The sequence below is a fragment of the Passer domesticus genome, chromosome 7 (genome assembly GCF_036417665.1).
Source record: "Passer domesticus isolate bPasDom1 chromosome 7, bPasDom1.hap1, whole genome shotgun sequence".
NCBI classification, from domain to species: Eukaryota; Metazoa; Chordata; class Aves; order Passeriformes; family Passeridae; genus Passer; species Passer domesticus.
Window position 1 is genome coordinate 43,504,588 of NC_087480.1, and position 15,449 is coordinate 43,520,036.

The window sequence follows — 15,449 nt, forward strand, 5'->3', positions numbered from 1 at the left end:
GAGAAGTGAAGAAACAGTCTTCCTTTGGACATTTCAAAACCAAAAGAAGACAGAATGACATCGGGCTTCCCTGATGTCTTTGACAGAGCTACTGTACAAGGACCCACCAGGCAATATGGAAAGCCTTGAATTTTGATTTTTTGAGAAAATGAAGGAAAAGGGATTTTCACAGATATGGCAATACTGGCAGTAGTTGAAGTATTCCAATTTGTCCAGCTCCAGATTTGTCAAGTGTGCAAGCTACACTGTGGCTGCTAGTGGTTAAGGTCACCACTGTTGTTTATACAGAAGAAAAATTTCCCCAGATGCTATTGGTATTCATATTACATTCACCAGTGTTTTCAGGAATAAAATTAATTGCTGTTGCTAACAGTTCTATCCCATTTAGAAATAGCACAGAAATTAAGTAAGGTTAAGACAAAGTAGGCCAGTGGGTCCACGAACAAGGGACATGACCCTTGTTCAGACCCTGACAACAGTTCATGTTTTCTCATGTGATTCCCCAAATCACTTTCTAAATGGATGGTAAGAGTGATGCTGATTACTGAAAAATATACCTGATAAGCCCAAACTGCCCAGTTCTTCTGTTAAATAGACACAAGGTCGCATCTTTTCTCCTTCAGAATTCTCCCAAACCACATGCGAGTAGATATCATTCAACACTCACATTCCCATTCTCATTGGCATTCTTGGACATATGCTGTTTGTATTTTGTGATTTTCTGGTTTTAGTAGCCTTTAATACTTAAGTATGACCAATGTTACCTTTTCACTTTCCAGTCCCTCTGGGCCCCTATCTTCAGAAACTATTCTTTTAGGCAAATATTTTTGTGTTGAATTATCACTCTTTGTTTATCCATTGTCGTAAGTTTTTTACCGTTCTAATGACTTACTGTATTATGTCATCATTAAGTTTCCCAAACTGAAGCAAATTTTATGAAACTAATAAATGGGATATCTTTCTTTTCTAGTATTTCTGCTTCCTCTGCAAAAAATCTGCTATCATTAGCTAATTTAATACCAAGGTCCTTAGGCTTCTCCTTTCTTCTCTCTCCAAAATGCTGATTGTTATTCTGTACCCACACACTTCTTGTTTGCAATCTTGGAATGCTTTCTGACCAGACATGTCCCTTAGAGATCCCCCTAACAGCTAGGGATTTGTGTTTGCCACACAGTTTTCTTTAGAGGATGGATTCTTTTTCTAGGAATTTTTTTGATACTTTTTGGCTTTGAGAGATTAAGGGTTTTGCTAAGTTATGACAGATTCCTTCTATATTATTTCATATGCCGAATTTTGGTTTTTCAATTTTCTTTAATAGTAATTGAAATTAATTCCTCTGAGCAGCAGAAAAGAGCATGTCAAGTCAAATGCACTGTTTACCTAGGAAAAAATGTTCTAGGCTTACAACAATTCACATGGTTGTAGTTCATGCCTCATATATGTTTGATTTTACTTAAAAGTACATAAAAGACAGATCTAGTACCTTGTTTATTGGACTGGAAAGACTTTCAGCTATCCTTCCAGAGGCATATATCCAAATTCTGGATCAGTTACTCCAATTAGTATCAGCTTAATTACAATGCTTCATGTCAGGCATTGGGCAGGGTGGGAAGTGGAGGCAGGGAAGGTAAAGAACCTACCACAGCCTAAAGAAGCCATTTTTAATGTATTTTTTGTTTTGGGAAGGCCTTTTATAACACAAGTCTGTTTGAACATAGTATTGACTGTAACATGAGGAGCTAATGATCAGCTCACCTACCACCATAAACTTAAACACTAGGTAAAGAAACATTTTTAATAAACTACTTTGTTATTTTAATTTTTTTTAATAATATTCAGTCAGACAAGGCACATTTGGAGATCAGTCATATTACTTCAGAGTCTGCATTTTCCACTGAACTCTTTGAATCTAGAACATTTTAAAACTGGCACATCCTGTTAGAGACATCTTCACACCAAACAGAGCATGTCCTCTCCATTTCCAGTCAGTAGGGCACTGCACTTCTGCTTTCATTGGGAGCACTGTGCTCAGACCCACAGGCACTGATGCTTGGGAATTCTTGCCTGACAAAGCGTCAGGGCTGATTCCACAGGATAAGTGAGTGCCATGGTTTCTGTTCATTATAAGTCTCTATTTGGAGATCAACTTCCGTGAAGAGTAACTGGCTGAAAGACCAAAGGTAGCACTGGAGGTCACGGGGAGTTTAGAACAAAATCTTAAATGCCTGACTGTGGATGAGGGCTATGCCACTGCTGACTGAAGAGCTCTAAATCCAGCTCAAAGCTGTATGCAAGACCACCTGCACTGTGTTGTCTCTGTTGTCCCTTGAGACAACTTCTGTTGTCACATGGCACCAAAAAGGTTTGGTTTGAATTGTGTCATTGGAACATAACATACATTATAAAAATGCACAATATGAGCCTTACAGGATAAAATGTGAAATCTATCTCAAATGAACAGGACGTGAAACTGAGTTTGTGATGAAAAGAAGGATGAATGTAATAAGCTAACTAGTGGACACATTGTGAAAAATGTTCTAGGTACTATGGAAGGAATAGGCTTAGAAAGGGAAGATAACAAGAAATCCAAATGATACAATGTGAGGTTAAAAGAAATAATTCTGCTGGGAACAGCCTGAAAACATTGAAAATGGGAATATCTGAAAAAACTTGCTAATACCTGAAGACTATTTTGTCTTTCATGAAGGCACCAACCTGTTAATAAAAATAAGCCTAGCAGTACTCAAATAGTTTTGGACTGGGATATATTTCATTAAAAAATACACTGCTGAGTGCCTGAAGAGAGCCCTGTGGTGGTATCTCCTGCTGCCCATCCATTAGTTGTGAGTTAGTGTTCCCATATCTTTGGCTGCATCTGCAGGCCTGTGCCCATCACAGATCATGTGGACACAAGATTATTGTGAACAAGCACATCAGTGCAAGACACCTATGAAGAAAATGAGGATGAAAAAGCAAATTACTCAATATTTGTATTTCCTAACACACTGCCCTCAGTAGATAGGAAGGAAAACAGAAGTGAAATCTTCCACAAACAGCTATTCCAATTTTAAACAAGTGTAGGTTAAAAATGGTTTGTACTACTTTCCTATCAAGCAAAATCAATGACGAAGAAGAATGTTAGGTGACTACTATAATTTTGAATACACATTTATAATTTGTACTTGCATTTGTGTAAGATAACAAATTTTGTGTACTCACTTAAGAAATACCAATATATTTATGGCTTATCAATCCAAAGTTGCTCAAATTTTAGCATTCAGATTTGTGAATTATTCATAAAATAGCTGTGCAGTAGGAATTATTTATAGAAATGTTGCTGAAAATAGCACTCTTTGTAGACTGATTTTAGTAAAAGAGAAAGCTAATTTTGTTAAATTGTTTAGATCAAATTATCTGCTTAGCCTTATTATTGAGAATACAGTGCAGTCTATTTTTAACTACACAGTAGAGCTCTCAGCACTTCTGAGAAGAGTGAGATAGAGCCTAACACATTCCAATGCTGCTGTTCTGGAGGCCTGCTGTGAATATGCAATTATGAATGGATTCAGTGTATGAATTTGCTTTGAACTGTACTATTTTGTATTGTGTTTCTGGGAACTGTTAAGCCATCCTGTTCTGTTTCTGTTCAGAGTTCTGCCTTTTGAGGATATCATACATTACTGCAGAAGAAATAAAAGAAATTTTTCATAAGAGAAAGGGTAGGCAGAGCAAACAACATGACTGTTTTTATGGGATTCACAAGGGATTTGTATAGTACAATCTCAAGAAAATAGATTTTCTTATTCTATAGCTAGAAAGTGTTGGAGTCTCAGGTACCATTAAAATGTGTTAGGAGCCCTAGGCCAGTGTTCCTGTACAAGAACCAGAGTAGTTACAAACACTATCTGCACTGCAGCAGGGATACAGTGGCAAAGGCTGAGGATTGACTTATGGCATTATCTCTGGTCTCTGTTTCTAATTGAGAGATGCTGCAGCCCCTGAGCACTGTCAGAAGTCAAACAAGTTATACCAGTTGAAGAGCTGATGCTAACTAAATTCCCAGTTGTAATTTTGTGGTGTTACTGAGTCTAGTGATGCTGCCATCCCCAAGCCAGTAATTACTGGCTGTGCCTGGGCCTGACATCAGCACAGCACTAAAAAGTTAGATAAGAGAAAACCTGTCCACCATTATTTAATATCCTTGCCCCCATTTTCTTCCTTCCCTCCTCCTCACTAAAGGAATCCTAAGCTGAAATAACAAGAGACATTTTTTGCATTATTTCTGTCACCAGCAGTTCTCAGAGAAGTCTGGCTGAGGACCCATTCTGGTGCTGGAAAGAAGTCTGTTTTCTGTGTAGGGGAATTCTTAATTGCCTTTTCTCCTCTCCTTGAAACCTTTTTAACAAAGAAAGTCTTGCTGCTATTTAATCCCTGTTCATCATCAGCTAAATAAAGTTTCATAAATATTTCAATCTGGTAAAATCTTAATGTTCAAATAAACCAATATACTCTGGCAAACACATCAATTATTGCAGATTACTCTGAGTTCATCAGGCACGTATAAAGATTTTTTTCTGCCCTAAACAATAGTTATTTGTGTTTTATATTTGGAAAGAGAAGAAGATAATACTGAGTGTCTTCATTCTATTTGTCTGGTGAACGAATGAGCAAAAGCAATTTCCAGAGAAAAAAATTGTGACATCCTTAGTGCTGGCACCTCATGACTAGGTACCATACTGAAGACAGTCCCTTCAGGGTTAGTCCTAGGTATCAGAAAACACAATGTGCCTCTATAATTTTTGAGAATACAGATACACTTGCATGTTACAGTGACTTTTAATGCTTAGAGTCATCACTAGCAACCACCTTAAAGAACACTTAGAGTTGCATTTCATACACAGAAATTTTTGTGGAACTAAACATCATTTATATTCAGTAAGGATTTTGTTTGTCATTTTTCTATTAGTTATCATGCAGACGCTGTTTCATTTTTTGCTAACACCAGGACTGGATATCTACAAAATACAGATATGGTAGTTTGAACTCACACTTCTGGGGGTTTTTTTTAGCTCAATTTCGAGGGACTAAGTTGAGAACAGTGCAATAGCAGAGTGTGAAAAAGAGAATGGTTCCATTCTTTCTGGGCACAGTGACAGACAACGTCTTTTACCATGCACACTTGTAACCAATTAATTAGGTTTGGTGAGCAGGCAATATGGAACAAAATTCTTAATCCTTATCCTGTCTAACTGAGTAAGAATTTAGGGATTTAGCTCTGCGTACCAGTTGCTTCACATTATTAATATAAGATTAACTTTACCCTGTGTAATGGTGAGAGAATATGTTGTTCGTGTTTGGTATTTATTGTACTCAATCTAGAAACAAAGTGCCTTTTTATTCTCCATATATTGTGAAACATATAAATGTGCTACTTCCTTGTACACAAGTTATATATTGATTATACCAAATCTGCACCTCATGGGCTAATTTCACCACCAGTGTATTCAATTACAATCAATAGAGGTCACTTCCAGTTCTTCCTCCCTTGCGGTCACCTTGCTTAAATTTTAGCAATTTAACTGGAGGTTCATATTCATGACAAGAACACTCATTTTTCATATCTCATGGAAAGCAACAGGATTTTACAATTCCTCTCTGTTGCTAGGCTGGACTGAACACATTAAAATATTGAAATTAAATATTAAAATTTGAAACACAATGAAATAGAAAACAATTCAGTCAGACTTGTTCCAGACTTAAATACTTTCTGTGAATTAAAGTTTGGTTGACCAAAGAACTCAGGCGTGGATAACCTAAGATTAGCCCTCATGAAGCAGTTTTGTGGTGTCCCTCTGAGAAGCTGCCGTGGCCTTTGGGAGATGGCTGATTAACTGCACTGCTGGAGCAGCTTTCCCCTCCATGGAGTTTCCACAGCGTGCCCATCAGGAAACCCTCACTGTACTAATAGTCTACTCTTTACTGACTGAACCTGAAAAGATGAAAGTCCCAAGTGACACAAGTTCATCCCTTCTCCTATTGAAAATTGTGTTCCAAAATCTTCAAGCTTTTTTAGCATGTATAGTTACAACTTATTTCCAGATTAAGTGAGATTTTTTTTCTCTGTTTATAAAATTGTAAAGAAAGCCCTTGGAAACCATATAGGTCATCTACTTCCAAATTATGCCCTGGAATACAATTCTCAATGATCATTAGATTGGTTTACTATTATATGAACAGCACGGAGAAAGATTTGTTTCCCCCTTTAATCCCAAATATGTTAATTATTGCTATTAATAAAAGAAAGTATTTACTATTCTTGTCACACTGCCTCATTTGCAATGGCATATTATCTCGGGAAGAGAATTGTTTTTGTATTCCTCCCTATTCTGAAATTCTCTATAGCTCCCTGTGGGAAGAACAAAAGAACAGGACTCATTCTTCCTCTGCAGTCACACAGCTGATCTCACAATATGATGTTGAGTTCATAATGCTTCCAAGTGTTTACCAAAATAAGAGAGAGAATTATGTTTGTTGTGTTTGACTTCAGATTATGAGATTTCAGGAGTATATACTCCTGTACCAACGAGAGGAAGGAAAGACTGATCCAGAGCTCATTTTGGTTTCTAATGTTCCTTGTTCTTTCCATTCTTATTCTTCCCCATTTAGAAAAGCAATAATGTGGAAGAAAAAGTATTTGTAAAGGGACACAGGAGGGACCCTTCTTTTGTTCACTCTGACACTTACTTGGCATTTATTTTATCTCATTTTGGCAAAATTACATTGCAGCTGTCTGGAAGTGATATTTAGTCTGTTATTAACCCTGCACAAAGTATTTTTAGATTTGATTTTGGTAATCCTCCTGTCCATAAAGTATTTCTAATTCACATGAGTTGCATGAACCTGAGAGCTCTGTTAACCTTCATTATGCCTTCTCCTCACTCTGTAGTCTGAGCTCACATACAAACACAAAGAAAATACTGAAGTGAAACAGTGTCTTTAAAAAGATTCCAAACTTAAACTACTGATTTAAGGAGGCACAGCTACCTTATCTATGCTAAGATCCCACCATTGTTCTGCTTGACTGCTTTTGGTGGACCAAAGCCCGATCAATAGTTGCTGACATTAGCCTCAGTTTCTTGTCAGCTCAGAAACTCATTCTCATGAGCTCAGAAGAGCTCATTTTCTGTCACTCTGCTGCCCTCTAAAAGCATTGCTCATTTTAATGGTATTTTGGGGGATCCTATCCCCCCACTTTAATCTCAAATGGAAAACAAAAAAGTCTCTTAGGTACTTGAGAAATTTTTTTCCTTCTCAGTTCACTCCCTCTACCCAGAAACAAATCTTGTGCTCCCTACTTTCATCAGAACACTCACAGAATCATAGAAGATAAACTAGAAAAAGAAGCTTCAAAATGGCTTTAATCCATTCCTCCAAAACAGAACAATTTAGCACACTTGCATCATAAACTCTTAGCCCTGCATCATCCTAGAAATACAGCCAAAATTTGAGTGCTTTATGCTGACAGATGATGTCATAAGAGCATTTTCTCAAAAGTAAAATGAACACAGTTGTCTCGAACTAAGACTTCAGGCCATTTGCTCTAAAATCTTCAAAATCAGTGAATTATTCGTCTGAGCATCACACACTTTTCACTCCTAACTTGCAACTATGCATGGAGCTGGCTGATGGAATGTGCAGGTGTGATTGAGGAGATCTAAATACTGTGCTATGGAAAAGAAAGGAAAACAGTTGATCAAGTTAGTGCTTGATCAAATGTCACAAATTATATGCAGCCTGTAGTTCAAGAATGTTATTCTAAAGATATCTGGCATTCCTTATGTTCCCCTTTAGGCTTTATATCGCTTCCAGTTCATTAACTCCTTTGTTAGTGTTGTCTCAGTTGCAAAAGATGGTAACTTACTTTGTGACTTTTAAAAACATGTTCTAAAGAAAGGACTTGATCCTGGTTTCCTAGGAAAGTTTTTTAAAGCCCTTCTATTTCAACCAACAGGATGCTGCTTGTACTGAAACAGCCTGAGCATCCCTGTTGTTGATTAGAACAATAGATGTTTCACTGTGCCACAAAATTTTTTATTCATATTTACATACCTTTGTGCTTCAGTAAAACTAAATCAGTCCAGGGTAGTGGAAATCTTCCATGCACGGAATAAAAACCATCAAAAAGCACCACTGTACACACGATTCTTAGTCATATGTCCACACTCCTTTTCTATTGATAAGAAACTCATGAGAGACAATAACACACCAGTCCTTCTCCCTTAAATTTGTATCTCAGTACCAGGCTGGCATTTCTGCTGCATTTTCCTAAAGATTACAGGTTTGCCTTTCAGGACCCTGACATGTATCCAGTGAAAACACAGAGGAGGACTGACAGGGTCATCAATCACTCGCTACTGCAGCCTGGGCATTGCCAGCAGTCCCTGCTTATTGCAGCATAACCCGGAGCTGGGTGCAGCCTGTGATGCCAACTAATGCCTCCAGGAAGACAGTGAGGAAGAGAGAATCATGTAATCCAGAGAGTTTTCATGCTCAGACATGCCTTCTCAGCCACTGCAGGACAGCTAGAGAGTCCCAAAGCATCCTCACACAAATCAGAAAGCTCCTGTTTCTTGATTTGTGTTAGCCTTCACTCTTGCACTTCCATCCTGCTCTCTCTGAAAGAGCTCAGTTTTCAGCTGCAGTAGTTTTCTTTGGCAGACTATAAGTATATTACCCAGTAGGAGCATCATACTAGACTGAAGAAAAGTCTTAAAAAAGGGTCACGTAGGACAAGGAATAAAGAATATTATCTTGTTCAATTTAATCTGTTATTTTAATTTGTATTCTTCTTTGCTTCTTTCTTCTTTAATCTTATATTAGCATGTGAAGTTTTTTTTTCTTTTTTCCTCTCTTACAATAGATTGCAGACAACTGTTTGCCAGCCCAGAAGGCTTAAATTACAATATGAATACAGACTGTGAATTGCCTTAGATTCTTCACAATTACCAAAGACTGACTTCATGCAGCAATGTAACTGTCTGTATAGAATGCTGAAAGGCTTTTATCCTCATGGTTACATTCAGAATGCATAAAACAGAGTACTATGATGTAGTTACAGCCAGCTACGTTGCAGTTCTTATGCCTTTGGCATAAGTAACAGTGTTAAGTAATTTGGAAATAGCATCAGTACCTCAACATCTGATAAAGCACGTTCTTGTTTAGGGGTGCTTTTCTTTTCTAAGATACTGATATTCCCAAATGTCAGCCCTTTCAGTTCCCATTGCATTTTTAAAGGGTCTGTGTTGTTATATTAGCAACTCTATTTTCCTCAGACTGTCTTAGAGGTAAATAATATTTGATTATCATCTCTAGAGCCACCTAATATTTAAAATTTGAAAATTTTCACATGCAGACTGTAGGGTCTGTTTCTCTTTTTTATTATTTTTAAAGTTCCTTGAGAATTCTTTTATCTAATGGAGCAGCACTTGCACTTTGTGCTCTGAAACAATGTTGTTTCCAATTCATTACATAAGGAGAAATGAGGCATCTTGTGAAGTAAGCATTAGAATATGAAGTCAGAAAGTCTGCACTGCTAAGCCAGATTGGTCTTTGGGGAAATTGATATTTCCACTCCACTAAAAAGCTATTATAATAACATTCTTTTGACTGCCAAGCAAGCTGCACTAGAGACTTCATTTGCTCCCTGCTTAATGTATCTGACTTCTGATACCTCACTTTTGAGTCAAAGCAAGAGATTTTACCTTTTTTTTTTTTTTTTCCTGTGAATCTCTTGCACCTGCTGACTCCCAGCCTTCATTCCTATACTGGTTTAATTAGTTTCTAGTATTCTTGCCAAGTCCAGGACAACATAAACTTGAAGCAATGCAGGAACAATATCTTCGGAATTAAACACTAATTCCTCCAAGACCCAAAGTGCAAAGAGAAAGAGTAAAAACAATAAATTACTTTTGTATCTAGATAGAATTTGCATTATACATTATACAACCTTGGCTTTCCAGCTTTATCTCTAGAGCACAGTGCTACCGAGGTAAAAGCTGAAGCCTCATCTGCCTTGTAAACCAGGGTTTTATCTCCTCCATTCTGCCTTCTTGCTCTGGTGTGTTACCTGATCTTGTTATATTTTGAAAGAAATATTTCCAAATCCAATATATTCTGTCTCTGAGACTGCTGATCAGCTCAAGGGATTTATAGCAGTGACATATCCTGTACATCTGGGAATTCATAGCAGAAATTAAAGTCTTCAAGGAACACTGAGATACTAATTTGTGTTTTCCTAGCTGGTCTACATGTAGTGCACAGTACAAAATTTATTTATAGGTACTTCATTATACCCTCAAGGAACAATGAGGAAAGTCCAAACTAGGAAGGCTTATCACACTAGAAGGATTTAGCAAAGCTAAGTCTACAGTCTGATGTCTCAGCTACTTAATACAGGTACCCTCAAGCTCCAGCTCCTAGGAGAGTCTTGGACCCTGCAAGGGAGGATGGAAAATCTGGAGCCAGAGTTCTGCAAAGATCTATATCTGTGAATCTCATCTGAGCTCAATTGTTCTAACCCCAGAAAGCAAACTGTAGCACAGAAAACTAATGCACATTAAGGGAGTGTTCTAGGTTCATGTGTGTATATGAGCCAGGTAACATTTTTAGGAAGTTGTATCATTTACTGAACCAACAGATAGAGAAAATGGTTTGCTAAGGGAAAAAATCAGCAATCTATATGGCTTAAGAAACCATAACCAGAAGTTCTGAAGAATCAAAAATACACAAGAGCTGCAAACAGCTTCTGTATAGCTCAGACATGTAACTTAACAGTAAACAGACATGAAAGACTGCCAGCAGCAAAACATGAGGGTAGAAATCAAAATAAAACAAGATTGCTTGAATGTCTCCATTTAGGTGTGTTTTTGTAGCCTGCTTTCCAGGGACTGGAGCATTCCCACAGACTGTGGGTGTAAGCAACAAAAGCAACAAAATAAATGTATTTCAGGTTTCTGTCAATTTTTTGAAAGAAATAAAGTGCCTAAACTGATATTTTTTCTAAATGCTTTAAAAAAGAATTTGTTGCTTAGCCAAAAATATAAATTCTTCTTATTAATAAGCCACTGAATTTATGTGAAATAACTTGATTGACAAGTTTCTGAGGATCAAAAAGTCATTTACAACCTAAGGACTTGTCTTTAACCTCTTAATAATTTATTGAAAGGAAACGTTTTGTTTTATGTCAGTCATTTAATAAAATCCCTAATGATAAATTTAATATTTTAAATTCATCACAATATTTTCAATTCATACTACGGATGAAAAATGGGCATGTCACAAACTTTATCTATTGAGTTTCCCTTTAACTCATTAATTTCTCTGTATCCCGAGTTCCCTGAACTATGCATCAAAATCTCACAGTCCAGAGCAGAGCTTAACAAAGTGAGCAAAGTTACAATGTGCTGTGTAAACTATCCAAACCAGGAGGGTTGGGATGGAGCTCTGGTATAAATCATGCAAGTCACGCTCGACCTTTAAAAACTGGTTTTGACTATAATGAGCACAAACTGTCTGCAGAGTGACTGTCATGTAATTAAGTTACTCCAGAGTTTAAATTTAGCACTTTATTTCAAAACTCTCCTTAAATCCTCCCAGGAAAATGTGGTATAAAATCAGGCTGGGTTTTGTTGAAGTGCCCTTCAGGAAATTATTTGTATTGTCTGTAAAATGTGTGTGTGGTAGTGAAACAAAAGCATCTTCCAACAGCGTTAATTTAGGAAAGTATTATTAGCAGTCTTCAGGCTAAGGTTGTAATCCCTTCCATCAGATATAAGACCTGCAGAAGTCTGTTTCCTAAACAGTCTAAAGCAGATGAGAAGCTGCAACAAACTAATGCTTGGTTTTTGGGGTTTATTTCTTTTGAAAAAGCCAGTGTCTTTTAAATTGTCTGTTACTGCCTGTTCATTGGAAAGCTTTCCTGTTATTCCTGTTGGTCCCCTGCTGAAATCCTGCATTAATGTGCCTGCCTGCCCTCCCCTTGACCACAAGAGAGAAGTAGGAACACAGACAGGAGGTGTTTCCCTGCTGCAGCCATATTTTCATACTAGAGAATGTATTTTCACCTTCTTTTTTCTTCTTTATATGCTACATTTAAAAAAAGCCAACTAATTCTTTCAAATAGCCCTATGGCATTCCATCTGTCCCCAAACACAAATATTTTCCCAAAGCACTGGCTGAAGTAGATTCCATCTGGAATCACTTTTCTTCTTGTTTGTGACAGATTGACTCTGTTGTATTCATAAGAAAACAAATAACCAATAATTTGTTCCATCAAAAAGTAAATAAAAAAGTATGTGTGAAATACAGTATCTTCAGTTTCCCCCTTTTGAGTTCCACAATATTATCTTCAGCATCTTCCCATTTCTGTCAAACCATCTCTTTTTTATAGATTTTAAATCATTTTATTCTAGTTATAAATCTAAAATGGATTTTTCAAAGCTAACAATTATGAGCCTTAGTGCTTTTTTTATTGCTATTTAATTGCCTTAACACCACAAGCACTTTGACAAATTGGCTAAAGCTTTTTTTCCAGTTTTATGTTAGTAGTTTTTACTGTTATTGTTTAATGGTTTTTTTAGAAGCAGGAGATGGGAATCTTGGCTAGGAATACATTAATGCAAGACAAAAACTCAGAACAGAATTTTTGCTTGGTCAGGACAGAGTGCTATAAAACACAGATAAGAACTTTATAGTCTGAACTGTACAGCAGCTTTGATTGAAATTTCCTGTTCTTGTTTTGTGGTCCTTGATATGAGTGTGTGCATGTCTTTAAAATTGTATTTTTGAAATGAAAACACTTTCAGGAGCTCCAGCACAAGTTTTGTGTCCAAAGTTATTTTTTGCCCTTGTAAAAAAGTAGAGCTCTACTTTCTGTAGCACTGCTAGCCAAGCTGCAGAAACTAATTACTAGATTTAGTAGAAATATTTTATTAAATTTCTCTGCCATTTGCTAATAAGTTACTTAAATCTCCCTGTAAAATTAATATCAAATCTTTAAGGTTATGTAAATGCCTTCATTAATCAAAATCTTGGCCCTTTTTTATTAATTAGATCTAAAAGCTTATGTAAAATTTCACCAGCACTGCCCATGAATTTTATTCTCATAGGCACATTGCTAAGGCATCCTTTAAAGACTCACTGACTTTGTGACTCTCAGTTACTGAATTTACCCCCATTAAAGCTAGAAAGAATGCCTGCATTGAACTTCCTGTAGACAGAAACCTTTTTCTCTGTAAATGAAATCTTTGCTTCTGAGCTGTTCACTGATGCTCACTCCTCACACATTTCATATTTTTCTCCTGTGAGATAATAGTGGTGTTTTAATTTTGATATTGTAAACAGAGGATTATGATTGCACATGGGGATTAAGTACTGGAGATGATACAAGAATAGCCTAAAGTGCTGAAGAGACATTTAAAAATATAAGTTATGGAGAGTGTCAGTAAACAGAAGGCTTCTGATGGGGTATCACCTGAGTCTTCATCATTTATACTCCACTGTTGTCAGCTCGCTAAATCCCACAAAACTGCAAAATTCCAGTCATGTCCTAAATTGGGAATGACCTTGTTTCCTTTGGTCATAAACTGCAACTGTAAAAGAATGACTGTAATGTGACTTGATGTGCATTGTTACAGATTTTTAAGAATACATTTTCATCTTCATTTGGAAGACAATAAGTGAAATTTTTGTGTGGATAAGTCGTTGATTGGTTTGGTGTCAGAACTGCTTACCGAGCTGTAACCGCTTTGTTCCCTTCCACTGTCACAGCCTGGAGTATCAGACACTGCTCTGTAGGACTGCAAAGGCACAAAGCCCAGCCATTTCCACCAGCTCCTCAACTGCTGCAGTCCTGGTCTCTAGCAGCTGAAAAACCACCCAGTATTAGTCCAAGACCACAACTTCCTAACTCACAGAGCAGGATTCAATGCCTCTTTTACAAGGAGGGGGTAAAGGATAACACATGACAGGGTGAAGAATCACAGATGTTGAAATTATTAACCTTTATGTACCACCATGCAAGCTACATACTTATATTGTGAACATAATTGTTTAGGTTATGTCTCCAGTTTTCATTTTCCACAAGTTTGAAAAAATACCTACATTTATGTCTGTGTTTACTTGGACTCACAGTTTTGTGAGCTAGTTTTACGAGAACTTTGAATGTACACCACTTTCTTGTAATCAAAAAATTATGGCCTCTCCCAATAGATGCTAACTGCTGCCTATATGGATTTTTCTGAGCACTGTGCTGATACTAAAAGTCTACAGATTTGTGGGGCAATCACACCCAAGTCAAACCTCTGGTAGGAATGGAGGAAGGGAAGTCAGAATTCAAATCACTTCTTTCAAAGCAATGTAGAGATCTCTGGTTTTCCAACACATTTGCTGAGCCTGAGAGCCTGGAATATAATGAGCTGTATGAACGAGAGAGCCTTTGTCTCTTAGAAGAGGCAACTAAGAATATTAACCTGTTCAGGATTTTGTAAAATCTCTAGGAAGAATCTCAACCTTCACACAGCAGGTAGTGTGCCCAAGGTGACAGAATGACCAGGCTGAGGATGGGCACACTACCACGGCTGCCACTGTGCCCATGCATAAATACTACATTTAGTTTAAAAGGTGCTTTGAATTGTCTTTTAGGCATCTTTCTTTCAGTATATTCAAGTGACAAGGTAGGAGCAGAAGCAGTAATCCCTAATAGCTCACCACTAAATATATCTCCATTTTTTCAGAGCTATTTTTCCCCATTTCTTCCTTCCTGCAGCTTTTTCTTCCCTCCTAAGAGTTTTACAAAGTTGTTGTAAACTTTTCATGTTCAGAGTAGCTTTTACAATCTTGTTTCTCACCCATATGCAGAAATCTCAATCATCCAAATCAAAACTTAGAAAATTGGCATTTTATCATTTCAGGGAAATGGTAGCCAAGATTAAACATTATTTAGTTTTTTGTTTATTTATACAAGCCACTGTTACCACCTGAGAAACAAGAACACTGATCTTCAGAAGATCTGGGACACACTGGGGGTTTTTTTGTATTTATATTTAGCATTCATTGCTGTGCATTGCAGAAGTGCATTTCCCACAGTACCACCTTCAGACAACAGCACCAATTTAATAAATTTCTCTTTTTGCTCACAGCGGGCTGGGAACAGAACTTTGGACCTTCAAATTTGACACTCAAATTCCTCATCCACGAGAAGCTGCAGTTGCTAATAGCATTCTGGCCCTCAGCAGCCCTATGGAGGGCAGCACCCCTTCCTTACAAGGATGGATTTAACTCAACCCCTGAGGGTCACACACCAATTTAAATTATTTTAGTAAAAAAAGGGAAAAAATAGGGTAAAGGGGAAGATTTGTAGAAATGAGCAATTGAATCCCTTATTTAAAACT

At 37.1% G+C, this 15,449-nt stretch overlaps 1 protein-coding gene and 1 long non-coding RNA gene across 2 annotated transcripts in view; one reads left to right on the plus strand and one right to left on the minus strand.

Annotated features, from left to right (window-relative positions):
• OLFM3 (olfactomedin 3) overlaps positions 1-15,449 on the plus strand; it is a 49,489-nt gene that overhangs the window by 8,567 nt on the left and 25,473 nt on the right. The gene's annotated exons all lie outside the window — the stretch shown is intronic.
• Positions 2,929-15,449, minus strand: part of LOC135304996 (uncharacterized) — a 118,729-nt gene continuing 106,208 nt past the window's right edge. Inside the window, exon 3 of the long non-coding RNA XR_010366265.1 lies at positions 2,929-2,947. This is a non-coding gene — a long non-coding RNA (uncharacterized LOC135304996). The remainder of the gene's footprint in view (positions 2,948-15,449) is intronic.